Source organism: Camelus dromedarius, chromosome 26 (genome assembly GCF_036321535.1).
Source record: "Camelus dromedarius isolate mCamDro1 chromosome 26, mCamDro1.pat, whole genome shotgun sequence".
Classification (NCBI taxonomy): Eukaryota; Metazoa; Chordata; class Mammalia; order Artiodactyla; family Camelidae; genus Camelus; species Camelus dromedarius.
In genome coordinates this window covers 10,482,657-10,502,531 of record NC_087461.1, presented here as the reverse complement: position 1 = coordinate 10,502,531, position 19,875 = coordinate 10,482,657, and the positions used below count along the sequence as shown (strand labels likewise).

The following is a 19,875-nucleotide window of genomic DNA, read 5'->3' as shown; positions in this document are numbered from 1 at the left end:
TGTGACATGAAAACTATAAAATTTTAGCTGGTTAACATTCTTTCACTGTTAATTTTAGGTCTTTACAATTATTTAAGAAGTTGTCTGGGGCATTGAACATATTGCCAAATATTTAGCTGAAAACAAACAAAAATATTTTCAAACAAACGCAGATTTAAAAAAAGAAGCAGTAAGATTACTTCAATAACTCCATCCAACCACCACTAGCACTACAACACTTTAAGATTAGGATATTTTGTATTATATCCAGCCCTCCTAAAGCTAAGAGATACTACAATAAAAAGAACACTGTTCCTAAATTCCCAGTCAATATAAGGAATTTTAACTCTTGAACTTCTTGTATTTCAGTATTTCTTTTCAACACGTCCATTGCTCAGATGACTTTGGACTTCACTAAATTCTATGTATTTGATAAATGAATGCAAGTGTTCATCTTAATTATAGGTTTTAAAATTGTTCAAATCTTTTAACTATATCCATTTCTCATAAAACAATTAAGAAGCAACATCAAACATTAAAAAGGGAAAATTTTTAATTTCATCTCATTTCATTATTTGTGTTTGATCATGCTAGTAGCCACAATCAGAAGAGTAGTTAATAAAGCAATGGACTGGGAAGGGATTGCTAAAGAATGTAAACTGAACTACTTTCTACTAGTTAATACAAAAATTAGGGCTTAGCAAATTGGAAACTTACTTTACATTTTTAACTGAATGTTCTTAAAATGCCAATAGAATTATAGTAAAATGAAGTTATTTTCTTTGCTGCTTCCTGTGATCATAAGTGCCTTATTTTAGGCATTTACATTTGGGTCCTATTAGAACGAAATACTTTAATGTATTCCATGGGCTAACATGTAATAATATCTGGCACTAAAAAAATGTATTTCAAAATGTAAAAATTGCAGATATCTAAAATTTGAGGTAGTCATAAAACAAATAGGAACATTTAAAATATACTTGGTATACATATTTTAGTGGGTTGAAGCAATTATGACTCATGAGGTAACAAAGCAGGTAATTATAAATATAAAGAAGTGTCCTTAAAATCATTCAATAAATTACCAATATTAGGATTTGGAAAGACAGAGATCAGCAGGTAATGTTAAAAATAATAATGTAGCTTTGCCAAAATTGTATAAGTTGACTATCATATATTGGACATTTCTGATTTAGTTTTTTGCATTCCTAAGAACTATCTTGCCAAAAATTTGCTCTGAAGGTAATTTATATTACCTATCTTTCTAAATGGATTTTAAATAAAACAAAAGAGTTCTTAAAATTTGCCTCTTCTTTTAACTCTAAGACAGTGATTGTATGCCTTCTTTTACAGGGTAAATCTATGAAATAGAGATGCTTTCCTTTTTGAATTGCACATTACCTAGCACTAACACATGAAATGCTGGAAGCGGGGTACATTCACGTGGTTATCTTTGTTCTACACTGAAAATTAATCAGTACATGGACTTATGAAAAGAAACCCCTGTTTCTTTCAAGTTTAATAAATGTTTTGCAATGTTTTAAAAAAGAAAAGTAGGCCTGAATACCTAATCAGCTGCATTCTGTGGCTAGATTTAAGAGCAAAATACCTACCAAACTACAACTTCTAACTTTTATTTCTGAAGGAATTATCCTTGAGAGATGAGAAAGTTACTTACTTTAAGCTATATTTGCCTTTGTATTTGGCTGCCATGAGAGTTTGTACTTAAAAAGAAAAAAAATTATGATTAAATTAAAAGTAACTTGGTGAATAATATGCAAGCTTTTCCATAAAAGAAGGAACCGCAAAAGACTGTTGAGTATATCCAAGAAACAGAATATAAACGTAAGACTTATGGACAATGCTCAATTTAAAATGTCATATATTGTCAAATGATAAATTTGACATCTATCACTCCAGACTGTGAATACTTTAATTTTTAAAATCTTCAACAGCCTTCTTTTTTTTACATATCTCTTTCAGAAACCAGAGCTGCAATGTTATTTGTGAACTAGGCCTTACAGCTTGTCAGTGTTTTTTACTTCTTAATTTTGTGGAATAGTCTAAAATCATCGTAGGTAACTAACTGAAATTGAAATCTTGATTTTAGCACTGATCTTGTCTTTCAAAATCACAAACAAAACACAAGGAGAAGATCACCTTAACTAAAGATGTCGAGACTAAAGGTTGAGCTTAGCCATCGAGATTTCTCTTAGGGAAAACAGTTGAATCCTAAAGTAACTTGAAACCTGCATTTTAATACAACTTTTCTAATGGAAGAATACAAGAAATCTGTGTGGGGCGGTTGTTTATTTGTTTCTGTTTTTTTTTTTTTTATTTTTGTTTGGGAAAGATATGTTTTCTTTGTGGAAATCTGTAGTCTGAAAAACTACTTATATAAAGGATCAATTGTTAGAAATTAATGTTATTTCAAATTTTAAAGACCGATGAGTATAGCAGTAATGATAAAATAGCCGGATTACAAGGGCCAAGGCGGAGCCGCAGGTGGGCCTGCGCGTGCGTAGCTGGCAGAGTGAGTGGATTCCAGGGCTCTGCCGCCCGCATCAGAGGGGCTTCCAAGGCGCCAAGTTTGGCTGGCACGTCTGATTTATTGCGGGGTCTAAGTTATCTGAGCACTCCTGAGTCTGGTGGCCGGCACAGAGCTAGGTTGTTAGAGCTGACCACGGACGGAGGACCCACACAGCCGGAGGTTGCACAGGAGTGAAGACACTCCTAGGTTCAAAACCAGGGTAGCGCTAGGTGAGCTGCCTCAGGACACTGTAGGGTTTGGTAACCACCAAGGTGATCCCGGGTCTACACCGGCCTGTAGAAGCCTCCAGTCTCAAGCCTCCACACTCCTGCAGGGTGAAGGACGGAGTGCCCGGGATGCCGGAGGCGGCGGTCCTGGCCCCGCGGCTCAGCGCGGCGCGGAACTCGACGGCGGGTCTGGCCTCGGAGCCTCCCTGGCCGCGGCCACCCTGTACCGGTCCACGCGGGGAGCTGGGCCGAGACCGGCAGCAGCCCCGGACGCATGGCCTCCCTGCCGGGGGTCTCTCCCGACTCTCCTCCGGAGGCTCGGGGGCGGTGGGTCCCGCGGGCCAAGAGGTGGGGATGCGGACGTTGGGAACCCGGAGACTTCTCTATCGCCGGCGAGGACGTCACTTTGAGCGAAGGACAATGACAAGTGCAAGTGAGGAGAAAAGGGGAGGGGTACAAAGTAAACGTACCCAGGGCGGGTTGGACATTCTTATCATGGACCCACTATAAGTCGACGGAAACCAGCATTTGGGGGTCGGGGATGAGAAAAATCTAACTTTATGTTTCCTGAACCGCCTCCAGTTGCCCCAGAACTTAACCCCGAAGACGCTCCGAGACGCTGACCGCACCGAAAGTCCCTGGGACTCGCCCCGCGTCAGATCGGTTTCCCGTGCCGCCTCCTGGATGGGCGCCCCGAGGCTGGTGCTGGCCCGTCCTTCCCTCTCGGCCCGCCTGGGGCTTGGCCTTTCTTCCGGCAGCAGGGAGAGAGGCCTGGCAGCCTGAGCCGGGCGCCGCGACGGGCAGCTGGGCTCCGGGCTGGCAGGGGACGAGGCCCGGGCGCGAGCGCGCGAACGAGGCCGCGCCGCCACCGCCGCCAGGCGCAGGTGGAGGTGCCCCGCGGACCGCTCGCCCTGGGCCGAACGCGGACGGGGGCCCCAGCCACCTCCAGGAAGTTCTACCTTCGGGCATCCCTCCCGGCCCCCACCCCCACCCCGCAGCGTGCGCCCTCCCCTCCTCCCCACGGCTGCGGTTGGTCTTTTTCAGTTTCTTCCCTCGACGCTTCTCGGTCTTCCATGCCTTTGCCGCACGCGCCCACCGCCAGCCCCGCGGGCGGCATCGGAGGCCTCTGCTGACCCCGGGGCTCGCCACGGGCTCGGGCACCGCGTCTCCTCCGGGCTGGGGACGGAGGGGGAGGCCGACTGGCCGCGGGGAGCAGCGTGGGCGGGAGGTGCGCGGGACGTCCAGGCCGGGGAGGGGGCCGCGGCCGGCCCGGGCACTGTCCCTCCCCATCTGTCGGACCAAAGCTGCTGAAGCTGCAGAAACGCGCTGGCGCCCGTCCACCGGCTGCAAACAAAACCAAACAAAACGCGGCGAAAGGAAAAGCGAAATGGCGCTGCTGAAAATGGAGCCTCGGCCTCTAAAACGTCTTTCTTTCCTCCTCTGTCTCGTACTTCGTCTACTTTTTGTTTCTAGTCCTTCAACGCCCCCCTCCTTGGCATTCCTCCGCGTTCTCTCTAGCTCATCACCCCTTTGCTTTTCTTATTAAGAACCTCTTTCCCCCCGCTTTTCCCTCTTTTCTTTCCCCTCTTGGTTCCCCCTTCTCCATTTTGTGTCACAGGCGCTTATGTTCTGAGTTCCCTCTCTGGGCTCGCACTCCGCCGCCCATCTCTCTGGATGTTTCCCGCGTGTCGGGGAGCGAGGGTGGTAGGGATGGTGAGGCTGGGTGGCGAGTTGGTCTGGTAGAGACAGGTTTTTTTGGAACCAAACTTCTCCTGTAATTAGCCGGGCGCTCGCCCAGCGCCCTGGTCCCCCACGGCTCTGTGCCCGGACTCGCCCCGCGCCGTCCCACCAACCCAGCATCCCCGCCCCGAGGAGGCTCAGGGTTTACGCAGAAGTGAATATCTTAAAAAACAAAACAAAACAAAACAAAAAAAAAAACCTTAAGCTTAGAATCTCTTTTTTGCAGTGTTCGTGGACATGGCATAATTTGAATAGGTGTGGAAGCTGGATCTCATTTTCCCAAGGGACTTCCAAAGACCATTTTAAGAGACGCGTGCAGAGAAGACAGCAATGTTAGTCATTTTTCTCTTGTTTTCTTTTGATCAGAGGAAACCCCAGGCACTAAGATGCTTATGTTTGAAGGCTAAACTTTTTTGAAAATTACTTTTTGGTTTACACTCACTGTTGACTTTGATCCTTAAAAAAAAAAAGATGAACTGTTTCAGAAGAGATTGATGCTTTTGAATACATGACGCCCCTGAATTGTGGTTCTCAGAAGGTTTCTCTAGACCTATGATGATTTTAAAGTTCAAGGTCTCTAAGCGCCGTTCAGTGAAACAATGAGAAATATGTTCCTACATTAAAGATAAAGCAGAAGGTGGTATTTCCTGATTGTGCTCAATCTTGGTAGTAGAGAGTCTCCGGTTTTGTTTTTCCTTTTTGGGGGGATGGGGTGGGGTAAGGAGGGCTGGGCAGAATTTGCCTTGGTTCTTTCTGTTAAAGAACCAGCTGATAGAAGCTATTTCAAGTGGAAGGCTTCAGTCAATACAAATCTAAAAGCACTGACATCATTTTCTGACCTAAGTCCCTCTTTTAATCATGATATTTGAAAATAAAATGATTTTGCTTCCCAGTATATTTATTAGCAAATACATTCTTCTTATTCACATTTACCAGTGCATTCTCATACCTCCTGGCCAGTTTTACCTCCTCACTGTGGTCTGTCAGAACCATATCCTACAGGAAAAAAATACAAGTTTTCATCCTTTATGTGATTCTAATGCTTCTGAAATTTTTTAAGCAGATCAACTTTTATAAGGAGACCTTTTTTAAAAAAAATGTCTCAGGACATTTGAAGGAATCTTAGAACATTTCTTTTTAAAAGTTAACCTTCCTTGGTTTTTTATTAGTTGCCTTTGATTAAAGTTAAAGTTATATTCGCATCTTACTTTCAGACTATTTCTTTATGAAAGAGAGGAGAAAGGAAGTAAGTTGTGGCAAGAACTAAACCAATGATCTAGGCCTTACTAAGAGCCTAAATCTGTCCATTGGTGCCCTCACAATTTTTATCAAATTGAATTTGGCATGGGTTTTCCTCTGACTCAAACAGTTGACTTTATAAATCTTTTTAAAATAGGCTTTTAATACAGGCTCCTGCTTCTTTGTGATGCTTTTCTCCTGGTAGATGAACAAATAAGACAAATCTCACTGGAAGGGTAGGGAGCTTTTTTTTTTCAGACAAGCTTTCTAAAAATGGGCAAAGTTGGAAAGTTATTAATACCCTTCAGTTTAATTGGAATGATTCGGTACTTTTACCAAGTGAATCCTATTAAGATGTTAATTCCTACTCAAAGGGGATAAATAAGGCACAAGTCAGATTCTTCTAGCTGGACAACTTTGTATATACTCTAAGCAATGGGGAGCTACAAAAAAGTATCTTTATTTAAAAAAAATATATGTATATATAAGAGAGAACCAGTAATGTTCAAAGCCCATTTAGGCAGTGAATTGGGGAGGAGGGTATAAATCAGACACGGTGTCTGACGTTGAGTTTACAGATTATAGGGAGGGATCAATTCCTTCTTTATTGTCTCATTTGAAAAATGAGCATTCATATGGAGAAAAATAGAATTAGATCCCTACCTTATCCCCTACACAAATTAAATTTCATACAGACTAAAAACCTAAACAAGAAAAACAACTTTAAACATATTGGAAGGACAATAAGAGAACAGCTTCATGACCTTGATGCAGGGAAGGATTTCCTAAAACATTAAGATGCACAATCCCCAGAACAAAGGATAAATTGGACTATATTAAAATAAGTCATGTATACATGATAAGAAACATCATGAAAAGTTAAAAGACAAATGGAGAAGGTATTTCCAAGACATGTACCTGATGAAGGATTAATACCCAAAATGCATAAATAACATATATAAAGAATTTAATAATTTACATATGGAGAATTTCATAAGTAAAGGACATGGTGAGGATGTACACATTTCAAGTAAAATACAGTACTATTAACAGAAAGGATACATATTGACTTAAAAAAATGATTTCCTTTTGGAGAGAAGGAAGGAGGGGAATAGGAAGGAATCCAAAGGGAGTGTAAATTCCTTATAAAAAGATCAGAGGCAGCTATGACAAGATGTTAGCATTTTTGTTCTTTGTACTTTATAAGATGTTATAATTTATTTTAAAATCTTTAATATCAATCCCTGGTCCAAAAACAAACAAATGACTCATACAGTTTTCTTAGTTAATAATAATCTTTATAAGATGGTGTTCACATGTACGATGACAGAGTCAACCCTTCCTCAGTGTTTTTCCTGTACTGTGTTTGAATGCTGCATGGTGTTCACATAACAGAGACTTCCCTAGTGGCATCTTGCTGTTGTAAGCTGATTTGTTTTTTGGGTAGATTTAGTAGGAATAGAGAAGCATGTTTGAAACTATGTATAAGCATAAGAACATCTATTCTTATATGATGAAAGCATTAAAGATACTTTTAAAAGTGAGCAAATGAAAAACCTTCCATACCATAACAGAAACATTTTTGAAAAATCGAACCACTTCAGGCCCAGCATGCATGCAAGACTTACTATGTCTGATTTTTTCAGGTGCAGATTGAATGTCAGGAATTGGTATTTTGGAAGCATACACGTGGTCTCCTGTCCTCATTTTATATGGCAGGAGTTCCTACAATGTATATTTCTATCATTGCTACTTTTCATTAACAGAAGTTTTGTTTGCTTGTAACTTCCACAAGGAAGTTGTAACTTCCACTGTTCCAATGATGTAACATATCATTTGCTTTGAGACCTTATGTTTGTATTAGGCTAACAAGCATGAGGAAGCAACATGGTTATTGTTTTGCTTACACATGTGTGAACAGAGTGAGGGGCATTTACACTTTGAACTCCTGCCATAGACAGTGGTGGGCGTGGTCACTATGGTCATGTCAAGTGAAGGCCTGAAAGTTACACGAAGAGGTGCATCAGTCTTTGGGCACGTATGGATCCTGCTAATTTTGCCAAAGTAATCTTCTGGAAATTCTAAAATTTCACTCAGAAACATTCTATGACTCTTTCCTTTCAACAAAATCAAAGCCCAAATCTCTTCTCTGGCATTAAAGGCCCCTATAACCTCATTACATTGCATCTCTAGCCTCATTTCCAAATACTGCAAAAACAAACTCTGTCTTTTGGCTGCCAATCTGTATTATATGTCATGTGCTTATTAAAAGGAGGAGTCTATCCTGGCTTGTGTCTTTTTCCTTTCTTCTTATATAACTTAGAATGTAATAGAAAACCCAGGTAAAACAGAATTTTATTTATTTATTTAATCTTGTGTGACAAGAGGTCTGTAGGGAAGGAGTTGTTTGGTATTTTCTCAGGGGTTCAGTGATGTCAGAGCTCTGCAATTTGTTTGACCTTCACCTCATGGTTGTAGAATGGCTGCCACACTTCAAGTAGCACATCTTCACCCTGGGTTCAAAGGTGGGAAGGCAGGCAGAACATTTATTCTTCATCAGTCTTGTTCTTGTCAAGGAGGTAAAATATTTTCCTCAAAAAACAAAACAAAACAAAACAAAACAAAAAAACACCAAAGGATTTCCTTTTATATCTCATCAGCTAGAATTTTGGTATAGTTTAGGGACTTGGTCCATTTTTTCACATAAAAAGGAATCTGCTCAAGACCTGAATAAAACTGAAGTTCTGTTTAGCAAGGAGGAAATGGGGGAGTGGCTTTTCCTCAGCCAATAGACACTGTGTCATGTCACCTTGTTTGCACCTCAGCACCTGCAAACCAGCTTGTCCTTGTCACTCTCTTGAAACATCTTTGACAACTTCCGTCAGTGACCATTGGACTTTTTTATCTAATGGACTCTGTTAATTTTCTAACTTGCTTGAGCTTCTTGGGGGGCTCAACCACACTCTCATTGAAAGGTGTTCATTCATCAGCTCTTACTCTGTATCAGGCAGGCTGCCAGGTGAAGAGAATACAGAAACAAATCATGCATAGTCTTGGCCCTCCACAAGTTTCCAGCCAAGTGGAGAAGACAGGTGAACAAGTAAGCGTAAAGCACTTTAGAGATGCTGTGATAGAAGGAGATAAAATGGGGCACAAAGAAAGGAGCAGTCGTTTGTAGAACTTGGGGAATGGAAGGGAAGGGGTGGTCCAGCCATTGACAAAGACAGTCTTACTGTTGCTTTATTGGTTGACTCTTTGCCTCTCACCCTAGAAAAATACAGACCTCTATAGAAAATGGGGAGCAGGATGAAGACCAGAGGGCTGGTCTCTTCCCTTTCCTTGGCCTGACAAATACCTGTGGAATTCCAAAGAATAGCCAACCCCGCCGAGAGGTGGGTTCATGTCACGCTAAGAGGTTTGAAGATACTTGGTAGGTCACAGTTTCCCAGACTTTCTCAGTTCACTGCAACTTTACATCTCTGCAATTTTTTCACTATGCCCTACCTAACAGGTCCATGCATTAAGTACTTAATTCCAAATGACATAATAGTAATAGCTTGTGTGGTGTTGGATGGATGTTGCTGCATTTCCCTTAAAAAAAAATTAAATATCCTACAGCAAATCTGAGTTCACAGTGATGCCCACAGGTGACCTGATGCATAGTTTGAGAACCATCGCATAGGTTATTGAAGCTTTTCATTTAATGAATTAAACATGCAGTTTTATATTTTAGAAAGATGCCTCTTTCAATGAACTGGAGGCTAGGATGGAATAAAGCCATGCTGGGAGGTAGGGAGACCCTGAGTTAATGATGGCCAGTTAGGAGAGAAGTGGTTAGGATGTCTAATGAGGCACCTTACTGAGAATGCTGTTGGATCTAAAATATGTCATGGAGGTAATGGATAGGAGTTCCTTATCAATTAGTTTTGAGAGCGAGAAAGAGATGGGATGATTCCTAGATTTCTGGGTTGGATGAAAGGGAACATGGTAATGGGAATATAGGAAAAACATGTCTTGGGAGAAGGAATTCCTTTTTTTGGCGTATTGAATTTGAGATGTCTATTAAGGATGAGATGGATGTGAGGTGTTGGACCCCAGGAGAAGACCTGGAAAAGAAATGTAGATTGACAAGTTATTTATATGGAGAGTAGGGTTGGCAACATGCAAGTAGACTAGGGAAGACACACGCCTGTGTTTAGAGAATCAGTGGAGGAAGAGGATCCTGCAAAGTAGACAGGACCTGGAGAGTTGTCGCGAAGCTGGGATAAGGCCATGTGTTTGGATGAAGCCAGGACTCTGGTCTCACTATTCTGTTCTGTAGACATCTGGGTCTAGCTTTTTTCTATGGTGGGACCCTGGTCGTGCTTCATAAAGACAGCATCACAAAGCATGGGCTTCAGTGTGCAGTGGAGTCTGTGAGGTTGGGGCGTGAGGGACAAGGGAGAGGTGAGTAGCGCACACGAAGGGAGGATCCTACAGCCTTATGTCTAAGGAGCTGCCCTTTCTGGACCCCCAGGAGAGGAGCACCATTTTTATACCCACATTTTAAGAAAAAAATAAGGTCATGGTCTGTTTGCAGTATCAGAAGCAATACAGTGATAAAGTAATGAGTGGAGAAAGTGTGTGGAATCTGACAATTTGGAGGGTCTTGCTGACTTATCTAAATATCTGTCAGCAGGAGAGGGAGGCAGAAACTTGAAGAGCTCAGGGAATTGCAAAGAAGACGGTCATGTAAGCGGCTAATAGCAATGTCATATGATAAGATACAAGGTTTCAAATCAGGCGGGATAACTTTCTCCTGCCTCTGCCATTCACTCTCCACATCTTATCAGTGCCCGTCAGTCGCAGGCTTATTTCTGACTGTTCTGAAACTTCTGCTCCCCAGGGTTCCATTCCAGTTCCTCTCCTCTTAGCAATTTCATCCTATCTTAGGACTTAAACCAGCACCACAAGACCCATGATTTCTCAGTCTATGTCTCTAATTCTCTGACTTTCTGCCTTGAGTTCTACATTCCCCAAAATGTGCACAGGATAGGACACATGCTAGGTATTCAGTCAGTGTGTTCTAATTTAAAAATTGATCCTAGATAAACTGATGAGACAGAGGTAGATTTAGATATCCAGCCACTGTCTTTTACAGAGTGAGTCAGTAAGGAAATGTTTCCCACCAGATTTGTCATCAAATTGCAATAATTAACTGGAAACCAGGTGACAGTATCAACATGGGAGTTGGCTTAGATCCAGCTAGTCAGGATGAAAAGTAGATTAAAATACACAGATTTGCAAGTCAGAATGCAGGTTCTGTTGCTAATTTTGACCAATTTGGTTAATTCTCTGTGCCTTCATTTCTACACTACTAAACAAGTCAAAGGCATCATTATGCTTCCTGTTTTTGTTTGTTGATTTTAATTGAGATATAATTCACATGTCGTAAAATTCACCCTTTTAAAGTGTACAATTCAGTGTATTTACAGAGTGTGCAACCATCACCACTATCTAATTCCAGAACATTCCCCAAAGAAACCCCACATCCATTAGCAGTTATCCTCCAACACCCAGTTCTCCAACCCTTGGCTTCTGCTTTCTGTCTCTGTAGATTTACTTATTCTGGACATTTCACATAAGTGGAATCCTACAATATGTGGTCTCTGAGTCTGGCTTCTTTACCTTTGCACTAAAAATACCCCCAAAAACCAAAAAACAAAACCCAATAACCAAAAAACATAACCTTAGCATAAAGTTCTCAAGGTTCATTTCTCTTACACCATGTGTCAATCCTATTTCCTTCTCATGGTTAAATCATATTCCGTTAATTGGACACAGCACATTTTGTTTGTTGAATGATCAATTGATGGACTACGTTGTTTCCATCTTGGGTTATTGTAAGTAATGCTGCTATAACATTATTGTTTTTGTGTGCTTCTGTGTTTTCAACTGCCTAGGAGTGAAATTGCTGGATCATGTGATGACTCTAGGTTGAACATTTCGAGGAACCATCAAGCTGTTTTCTAGAATAACTGCTACTCCACATTCTCACCAGCAATATATGGGGGTTCCAACCTCTCCACATCCTACTTTGCACTCATTATTGTCCATCCTTCCTGTTCTTCTTATCCTTGCAGATGTGAAGTGACATCTCACCGTGGTTTGATTTGCATTTCCTTGATGATTACTGATACTGAGCAGTTTTTTGTGTGTCTGTTGGTCATTGGTGTATCTTCTTTCAAGATATGTCTACAAATCCTTTGACCATTTTTATTTTTTTCTTTTCTTTTTTCTCTATTTATTTATTAACATTTTTTATTGACTTACAATCATTTTACAATGTTGTGTCAAATTCCAGTGTAGACCACAATTTTTCAATTATACATGAAATTATGTATTCATTGTCACATTCCTTTCTCTGTGAGCTACCATAAGATCTTGTATATATTTCCCTGTGCTATACAGTATAATTTTGTTTACCTATTCTACAATTTTGAAATCCCAGTCTATCTCTTCCCACCCCCCACCCCCTTGGCAACCACATGTCTATGAGTCTGTTTCTGTTTTGTATTTCTGCTTTGTTTTGTTTTTTTTAGATTCCACATATGAGCGATCTCATATGGTATTTTTCTTTCTCTTTCTGGCTACTTCACTTAGAATGACATTCTCCAGGAGCATCCATGTTGCTGCAAATGGCGTTATGTTGTCAGTTTTTATGGCTGAGTAGTATTCCATTGTATAAATATACCACATCTTCTTTATCCAGTCATCTGTTGATGGACATTTAGGCTGTTTCCATGTCTTGGCTATTGTAAATAATGCTGCTATGAACATTGAGGTGCAGGTGTCATTTTGAAGTAGGGTTCCTTCTGGATATAAGCCCAGGAATGGGTACAATTTTTTAAATAATGAAAAAAAGACATGAGGTTTTAATATACCTTTCTTGCTTTTCTTATTTTATTAGTAGATCCAATTTAATGGTCAACTACGGGAGATGTATGCTCTGTGAATAGTTTTGTGTCATGCTATTGGCCTGATAAATTGATAACTGATCTTCAGTTAACAATTTTGAATGAGAAGATACTTTGAGTGAGTAGGAAACATCACTTAAGCTTGAGCCTGGTTGGAAGGATTTGACTCCTCTTTACTAAACATTGGTTTTAAAATGTGGCTTCAATTGGCTTTGAAAATTGGTCTCGTAGTTCTTTTGTGCTTGTGACTCCTGGTTCAGCATTCTCTTTTGACTGATTTCCTGGTGCCACAATTTTCCATTTATTGAGATGATTTCTCTAACTCACTGGGTTTCTTTTAAAATTCTGACTAACTGAATTTTTCATCATTAACAACTCAGTCACTGTCCTTTTGAAATACAGGACTTAAAAAGAATTAAGGTCTTGCATAATTGTGTGAATGGAAATCCTGTGAGTTGCCTCTTCTGTTTGTTGAAGCTGGAGGCACATCTTCTGAGAGCACTGGATTCATGATGCCAGGAAGGTCTATAAATCAGTGTGGTCCATCTTGCCTTGTCTGTCAAGACAGGTGGATCCTATTTGCAAGATGTTCTTTTTTCTCTCTCTCTCCCTTTTTTCTCCTCTGTAAGAAGGAAATAAAATATACAGGCCCATTAATCTGCAGAGGTCAGCTTCTTTGCTAGGGCACATTTTTGGAAATTAAAGTTGCAGTTCATTGTGTATGATGTACAAACAAGGGACAGACTGCCCAGCCCTTTTCACTTTTAACAATTATAAAGACCTACATTCTAATGAAACTGTAAGAGTCATCTGTGGTGGGTTATCCTGCATTTTAAGGAAAAAATTATGTATGTTTCTATAGTTAATCCAGTGGGCTTAATTTGGCTTTAAAAACTGGGTGCAGATATTAAGGCCTTAGATGAGATAATCACAAAGATTTAGATGACAACACACACTCTTATTTTTGTAACTGGGCATTTTGCATAAAGAAGCTACGTTTGATATACATCTTGATGTGAAACACTGAGATTCCATTCAATCTGTTTAATATTTATATGTTCTTTTGAAGTACAAATGGAGAGACAAAAAAAGGCAAAGCTAATGAAATGTAGAAATAGCAATTTATTTTATTAAAAACATTAAGAACTTCAGAACCAGGCTTGAAGACTGAGTTTTAAAACAAACAATGGTCCTCACACAGAAAAAAAGTTAGCATACAATGAGCTAGTTATTTCTTGCTGAATTATTTTTTTCTCATCAACTGTTTCTCAGCGTTTCTCTTTTTAGAAGTTAAAATGTTGGTATGATGACTGAAGTGAGGAAAAGAGATTGGAACTAAAGATATTCACATGAATAGAACTGTTCGTAATATTATTTTAAGCAGCAGAGTAAATATTGAAGGAAGGGGTGGTGAGGTACTAGTTGCCGTCTGTTCTAACTGAATAGTCACAGAAACAATAGCAGAGGGAAAGACACTCATTTTGGTATTCAGAGGAGAAAAACCGATGTCTGATAATTTTAGCTCACATTAACAGGTACATAAAACATAAAATATGAAGGTAGTAGCATCATATAGTGAAATCAGACTCATTGTATGTTCTTTATAACTGCTTCCTGGCCTGTTTTTTTTCCCCCCTTTCAAATTCAAAATTTTCAAATGTACTTCTAAAAGATTTTGGAGAGCAGAGTGGTACAGTTTGGTGTGAATTCACAACTGTTTGATAACCCATCAATTTCAAGAAACTCCGCTAATTGGTTCCAAAGCCAATTTAAGTTGTCTTATCAAAGGATGGGAACTAAAAACGTTGATTGGACTAAGGCATGTCGCATTCAACTTCTATAAATCACGAATTTTTTCTTAAGGGATTCTGGACAGAGCAATTTAGTGACTGTTAAAACTTGAAATATAGAGTGGTCAAGGGCAAATTAGCAATTCTTTGAGGCAGGAGGAGGAAAAAAAGTGTAGTTTTGAAGCACATTTTAAAAGGCATCAGAAAATACTCACACAAAGGCTAAGATTTTCATACAGGATATTTATTATAGGGAGTAACATGTTTGCCAGTGGTGTTTCTGTGCTAGGGATTTTCAGTCGTTAGTCTTAAACCGTACTCTCTTTTCTTTAACTTCTCTTTCCTCAAATTGGGTTATAAATATACTGCGAAATGGCATGACTCAAATGTTTTAAGTGGCATGGCTCAAATGTGGGTGTACAGGCTAATTCCAGGGAGAATCAAGAGCGGATTAACAATGAACTACAATGTACAGGGATTAAAGAATGCTACTGGAGCTTTTTTCAAATGTCCTTTTCCAGCAACAAAATGTTAGTGACAGATAATTGCACTATCGCTTAGTACACAACAAGTAAATAGGGATTGCATATACGTATTTAATAACACTGGAAAATAAATTAAACAAGGGAAATACAATTCCGATGACCTTGGGAATGCTACACAGGAAATTATGAAGATTAGCGAGTAAAGCCCTGGACAAAGAGTTTGAAACAAAAGGAAAGTTTCTCAACTCATAAAATCGAAATTGTTATTTCACTATAAAAACGAACATCAGAAATAGTTATCTCCTGAAACAAAACATTCCGAACGGGTGTTTGGGGCGGGGGTTGAGAGGGGGACAGCAGTATTTTAACACACGTTGCAATCTGAAATTCCACTCAATCTTGCTGTATTTTATAATTCTTCTAATGTGCTTTAAAGGTGGAAAATGGAATTGAAGGGTTAGAAATATTAAGTGGAAAAATCTTGATTTTAATCATATGAATCAGGAAGTAGAAAGGAAAATAACATTCATGCACTGCCTTTATTATTCTTCATAAAGGCTGTGGCTGGACACATAACTGACATCGGAGTCTCTGTGGCGCAATCGGTTAGCGCGTTCGGCTGTTAACCGAAAGGTTGGTGGTTCGAGCCCACCCAGGGACGCTCCTTCCATTTTACAGGCTTGTGCCCGGTAGTTTTGCATAAATCGTGGGGTTGAGGCCCCGGGCTACACTGCTGTGGACTTCCAGGGGCTGGCTGGAGAGGAAAAGCCGAGGATCTCACTTCGCGGTCCACACAGCGGGCGGCTCCTCAGCTTCCGGGCGCGCGGGGGCCCCTCCCCCGGCGTCCAGGTGGGCGCTTCCTGCCGTCCCGGGACCCGGAGTGTGAGTCCAGCGCCTTAAAGCCCGCGCGTCCGCTCACTTCCACACTCTCGGATCCCAGACCCCCGCCCTTGTTCCCGAGGCCCCGCCCTCACGGCTTCCCCCGCCAGCCGCCTCCAGGCTCCTGCGGCCGGGCTCCCGCGAGCCCCGTGCGGGCGGCGGGCACCGAGAGCGCGCAGAGGCCGCCGCGCCCCGGCCTCGAACCCGCCGCCCCTGCTCCCGGCGCGGCGCGAGGGGCCTGGTCCTCGTTGGGCCGCGCGACCCCTGCCGTGTCAGAGGTCGACTGAATGTATGTATTTAGTGTCAGGCTCACGCTGTAAATTGATTTAAAGCCACACGGTTTTTGGTTTTGGTTTTGGGATGTGTGTGCGTTGGGGAGGGGGGTTGTTTGTTTTTTAGTGTGTTGAATCGTGCAGCATTTTGTTCCCTATCAGCATAAAGAAATATTCCCATAATTTAACTTAAACATTGACTATTCCTGGCATTGGTAAACTCAGAAATGCTTCTTCTAAAGCCTGTGTATGGACACTGTTGTAAGAGTATGTAAAATTTATATATTTAACTTTTCCTACTAAAGTGCTAGAATTTTCAGAGAATAGAATAAACCTTTGAAACTTCCCATCTATTCAGAAAGGGAGAAAACCTTTCTTACAACTGTGTGATTGTTACACTTAAAAAAAAAAAAAAGCGAATTATGAGAAAGATTAAAAGAGAAACTGCTAACATATTTTGCTTCGACATTCTGTAAGCATTTATTTCACAAAAATGCAGAGCTCTCTCAAAGTAGTTACCTTGTACTTTGTTCTTTAAATTTATGCTGCTTTTGAGACATAATCACAGTTTCATCATCATAATTATTGTCTTGGGTATAGATTAATTTGAAAGACTGTTCTGGAGAAAACTGGTATGTCCTATTTTCTGCAAATATATAGTTAGGCTCTTTTTTATATTTTCCCCCAGGTTTACATATTAATAAAGGCCAACATTTATCGAGTGCTTAACTACTTTTCAGGCACTGTTCTGAGTGCTTTCCTGCAAGAAAATGTGACATCCTCCCTCACCACAACTCTTCCAGGTAGGCTGCCCCGTGCAACTGAGTGATTTGCGTGAAGTCAGTTATTCCCTAGCACCATGTGTATTTAAACCCAGGTAGTCAGGCTTCAGAGCTCAGGCTCTTCACTGCTGTACTGCTAATGGAGGCGTTTTCTCCTCTAAAATAGAGCTACTTGATTAATTAGTTAATTTAAAACCAAAGGTGATACTTTAATTGGTTTTTATGAAGTTTCATTAATATTTTGCTCCAAGTCTCATGCAAGAGAGAAAAAAAAAACCCCACTGAACATTCATGGGATATTAAAGGACATCATTAAATCATCGCGTTCATTGTGCTGCTTCATTTTGTTGAAATGAAAACCATGTGGGAACATGAAAGCTTCATGTGAAATGTGTCTTTAGCAAAACAACTTGATAGCATTTATGTAGCGAAGAAGGCAAGACTGGAAATAAAGGCAGGTTGGAACAGTCCAGACAAAATAATGAAGAGGAGGAGAAAGAACAGATTCAAGCAAAGGAGTGGGGGCTTGTCTGGTGTCTAGGGATTCTTGGACCGCAGGCTGGGGTTGAGCAATTGGGGTATCTAAGCAGACCTCTTTTCCGGGACACCTCTGTGAGAGTACCAGGATTTGCACTTGACAGGTGCCTAGTTGGCAGTTTTAAATTTGATCCTAAATTCCTAAGTATGTTCTCCTTCGCCCTGTTTGGGGGATTACTGGGATTTAAAGGCCAGAAAATAAAGAGGGAGGATTAAATGAGAATGGAGGTGGGGTGAGGAGTGCAAAACTGCCCTCTCATGTAAGTAGGTGATTTCATTAATGTGCTTAGCGTGTTTCCTTGCACTGGGCTGTGGCATACAGATAAGATAGGTGGGAAACATTTTAGGAAAATTGCTTAAATATTTGTGGATGTGTTGGCTTTGCACAGTTTTAATGTGTATTGGGTATAGCTATTGCAATAAATGCTGTTTCTGGGGAGCATTATTTTGTTTTCAGTTTCTTGGGTCTGTAATACCAACAAAGCCCAGAATATGTTGAGATCATTTAGAGCATAAATTAAAGACTGAAGAGCATTTAAAAGGCTTTGTTGAGCATCTGAGCATGTAAATACATTCCTAATAAGCAGTTGTATACTTAAATTTCATATATAAAATCAAAGGGAAACTCACTAAAGTAATGCAGTGAAAGGGGAATCCAGTGCTGTGGTTTATACAAACTTATTAGAGAAGGTAACAGTCATGTAACTTAAAATAATTAAAATATGTTTTACTGTGTAGCATTTCTTCAGATGGTGGAAGTTGGGAGGAAGTCACATGGCTTGTGTAGCTCCGTGTTCATTTCTAACACCTGCCTCTGATATACAAGGTTTGGGGGGAAAAAACTTCAAGTTGCCAAAGAAACTCAATTGCCTTGTTTCTGCATTCATAATACATCCTAATCAGTAATGGCAACATGAATTTTAATTTTATTTCTCAGAATTTTGGTGGACATGATGCTTGAAAGGTTCAATGTATCTGTACAACAGGCAGAGGAGGGATAAATTGGTGGTAGAAAAACCCATGTGCATTGAACTGGAAAACAGTTTAAGAAGGTGAAACCTTTCAAATAATTAGGAAAGTTCATTTTCTCAGCTGCAGCATTTCATGTAAAGTGCTTGAGGCTGAGCCCCTCTGGTGGTGTCTTGTATTCTGTGTCTTTACCTATTGAAAACAGCTGTTGAACTTACAAGAGTTATGTGCAGATAAACTAGATCTGTGAAATCATAGTACCTATCTCAGTTTTAAATTGTTTTTATAGCTTAAATTTTTAAGAAAAGGCATTCAAGTGTTTACTGTTCAGTATTTAAATTACAAAACGTAGAGACTCATTCTTAAGAAACTCTTTATTGAGCTTAAATACATACAGAAATGTGCACAAGTCATAAGGATTTGTAAATAAATTTTTACAAAGTAAACACACACCTTTGCAACCAACACCTTGGTCAATATGTAAAACAATATTAACATCCCAGAGACCTCCTCTTGTCCTCCCAGTTATAAAAATGTAACTTTTTTTTCATTGTTTTCATTGTTTTAATGAGAGAACACATTTGATTTTCGGTATTTTTACTAAGTAGTATTTCCCAAGAAAATTTCATGTTTCATTCATCCATATACCCAACAGATATTTACATAATTTTTATAATTTGCCACGCTCTATTTTAGATGCTGAGGATTCTATAGTGAATATGACAAAACCCTTACCCAGTAGACTTAATTCCAGAAAGAGAGCCATACAGTGAGCAATACATATATAATAAAATGTCAGTTGGTATAAAGCAAAGCAAAGCAAGGCAAGGAAACAGGGAGTAATATTGTAGAGAGTGACCATTTTAGAAAATACCTCTTAGAGTAAATACACAATTACTTAAGCATTTCCCTATGAGCAAACATTTAGATTGTTGTTTCTGAGATCATCTGTTCGTGAAATATACATATATATAATTTTTCCTTATTTTTATTTTATTTTTTAACATTTTTTATTGATTTACAGTCATTTTACAATGTTGTGTCTAAAACTGTAACTTTTAAACTGTAAGCATAAGGAGACAAGTAAATGTTGTAATGTGGCATCTTGGATGTAAGTTATCCACAGCCACACTGCCAGCAACAGCAGAAATATGTTCCTTGGACCTGGGGTCCACTGTAGTTGACCCATTGTCCTGATCAAATTCACTTGCTTCATACAGGAGTCCCATCTGGGAACATCTCCATGATTCTAGGTGGTCTCTGATTCTGGGAGATTCACAAGAGGAAGGTTAGTGGGATGGGTTATGGTGCTGGCCATTACAGCTGGTCTTGAAGCTGCAACTGATACTCAACATGTCTTTCCTTACCCTCCGCTGGCACCTTTTCTGGTCTAGGAAGCTGATCTGATGTAATGACCTTGACTCCCAGCCTTGAGGGATCTGAACTCATGCTCATCACGCTCTTTGGGTGGCTGTCAATTCCGAATTTCT

The 19,875-nt window shown here is 40.2% G+C and overlaps 1 long non-coding RNA gene and 1 other non-coding gene across 2 annotated transcripts in view; both read left to right on the top strand.

The window, feature by feature from the left end:
* Positions 1 to 15,533: 15,533 nt before the first annotated feature.
* Positions 15,534 to 15,607, top strand: TRNAN-GUU (transfer RNA asparagine (anticodon GUU)). The gene has a single exon. It is a non-coding gene; the product is annotated as a tRNA-Asn (tRNA).
* Positions 15,608 to 16,028: 421 nt separating this feature from the next.
* Positions 16,029 to 19,875, top strand: part of LOC116150531 (uncharacterized) — a 64,873-nt gene continuing 61,026 nt past the window's right edge. Inside the window, exons 1-2 of the long non-coding RNA XR_004134247.2 lie at positions 16,029 to 16,114; positions 16,786 to 16,900. This is a non-coding gene — a long non-coding RNA (uncharacterized LOC116150531). The remainder of the gene's footprint in view (positions 16,115 to 16,785; positions 16,901 to 19,875) is intronic.